A 2,490-nucleotide genomic window follows, 5' to 3' on the forward strand; every position below is an offset into this window, starting at 1 on the left:
TCGCGGCTTCAGCTCCGCCTCCAAGTTACTTACCCTAATTTCTGCTGATTGGAACAATTCGAATTTAGGGAGTTAACCATAATTCTCACTGCTCCAATCACATAACTTTAATTTGGGACTTTGGACCTTAAAAGTCCTAACGTCGTTTTTGACAGCTGCTTGAAAAATTATACCAGTAGCATGGGTTGCTGGCCTTCCCACTTTTGACTTATGGGGTTCAAAACTTGTCAAGTGTAACTTTACCAAAGGATCCCGCCGGTCAACTTTCTAACTGAATTTCCAGGAAAACTCTGCGGGGTGCTTCCTGTCTGGTCTTTGTAGCAGTGAAGCAGGCCCTATTCTTGAAACCAAGAATCGGGCTAAGTCACCCTTGAGTGTTCCTTGCTACCTCTTGTGTATAATTACTCTAAAAAGAAATATTGATTACAAATAAAGATGGTGGTGTCAGTGGTACGGCTACAGGTCCACACTTTCCCAGGGTCTGAATTTTCCTGATGACATTCCTCTTGTGCCATGCTACTCTTGCCTTGCTGCAGGCAGCAGCCAACCTGCTCCAGGATCCACAGTCTCCTCTGGTCATCTCTTTTGGCTTTCTGCTTCGCCCTGCAGCTAGTTTCCGGCCCCTATGCCGTTTTTTCTGTCCTTTGACTAGTTTCACTATGGCATCTTCCGTAGGGACCTCCCGATGTTCCACTTTGGATTCCAGTCATGGTTTGGTTGGTGTCCATTTCCTGCATCATTTCTTTTACATCTTCTTGGTCGGCTTTTGTAATGGCTTTCATGTACTCTTTGATTTTGTTCACCATTTCTTTCATCACTTTAATATTGGCATCCGTTTTTTCTAGCAGGCATTCAATCATTTTTTCCAGCTCCAGATGAACCTGATCCAAACCGTACCACTTCTAACACCAATTGTCATGTGTCAGAGTGAGTAAGACTCGGTTTTGGATTGGTAATTGGATTTATTGGATCGTCACTAGTTGTAAATACAAATAATTCAAACACTTTCAAGATTACTGTAATAATAACACACATGTCAGGTCTTCTATTTACTTCTCTTGTAAGCACTCTGCGCTAGTCTCTCAATTGCCTCGAGCTCTCTTGGACTCTCTACGCACACCGACTTAACCAAGTCAAAGTCAAAATCACATTGTGACTGATGGTCAGTCAGTCAGTCTGTCTGTCTGTCTGTCTGTCTGTCTGTCTGTCAGTCAGTCAATCAGTCAGTAAGTCTTGGTGTTGATCCCCATCTGGGGTTCATGACCAGATATTTATTACTGTTTGACAGTTATGGTCTTGTTTTTGTGGGGGCGCTCTCTCTAACAAGAGGACATGTCTGTCTTTTGTATATGCTGCTGGCCCTTGCCATCACTGTCTTTTTTTTTGGATCCGAGTACCTTGGTATTCGCGACGATATTTTACTGCATCAGATTTGAGATTTCCCTTTTTGTCACCTTCTACGACTTGCAGGGTGACGGTGGAGGTATTTGACCCTGCCTCCACGTGGGTACTACTATTTAAGGTTAAGTCAGTTTCAGTTTGAATCAGTTTAGGGGAGGTCTGATACTTCTAGGTGTTTGATTTCAATTTCCTGATTCAAACTGACTTAACCCTAAACAGATATTCGTTATATAGGCGCCGCATGGACAACACAGAAAACAAGTCGTGATAGCTAGTACTGTTGCAATGTGACATCATTGCACCTGCGCGGAAGTCTGTTTAGTGAGCCGTTGCCTAGAAGCTGGTTGCATAACCTCATTGTTCATTGTTGTGAGCATGTATTGGGTGTGTTTACCGGTCTGTTACCTAGCAACACTCTGGTCATCCACCCTGAAGTGTTACTGCTTTATACAGGAGGAGCCAAAAGTCACTGCACATCTACAAATGGTAAAAGTGCCTCATCTTCTTAGTATTAATATTTGTAAATTGACAAAGTGGACCCCTATAAGGTAACATGAGTGCATTAATTCAGGTTGTTCATTGGCTCCTTTCACTGGGTGGCAATTGATTACTATTATTATTAAACGTTTTTTTCCTCAAGTAGATTACTGTTATGATTTTGCTTTAGAACAACTGAAATTGCACACCTTGCATATGAGGAGATATCATCTTGATGCGCTCTTCCTTATTCAAGTTTATCGTGGTTCTGTACTTTGCCCTTCTGCTTTGGAAATTGTTGGCCTTCGGGTCCCTGTTCTATACGAAGGGGGACCCAAAAATAACCGGAAACGACCTGTTGCGCGCGCATGCTTTGTAGTTACGAGTTGTGCTGCTAGGTGGTGTTAGCTGGGGGTCTCCCGCGACTGTTAGTGAGCTGGCGTCAGTCTGAGTTAAGTGGTTTGTCTGTGGTGCTCTGTTGTGTGTGTTCCTGTTTCAACCCTTTGGCGATTAGTGAGATGGCCGACCAGAAGGAACAAAGAGTGTGCGTGAAATTTTGCTTTCTGTTAGGGAAAACTGCACTTCACTCTTCAAGTCGCGGCAAACATTCAC

At 43.4% G+C, this 2,490-nt stretch overlaps 1 protein-coding gene across 7 annotated transcripts in view; it reads left to right on the forward strand.

The window, feature by feature from the left end:
- Positions 1 to 2,490, forward strand: part of LOC111870699 (transmembrane GTPase Marf) — a 65,940-nt gene that overhangs the window by 52,845 nt on the left and 10,605 nt on the right. The gene's annotated exons all lie outside the window — the stretch shown is intronic.

Source organism: Cryptotermes secundus, unplaced genomic scaffold, assembly GCF_002891405.2.
Source record: "Cryptotermes secundus unplaced genomic scaffold, Csec_1.0 scaffold1823, whole genome shotgun sequence".
NCBI classification, from domain to species: Eukaryota; Metazoa; Arthropoda; class Insecta; order Blattodea; family Kalotermitidae; genus Cryptotermes; species Cryptotermes secundus.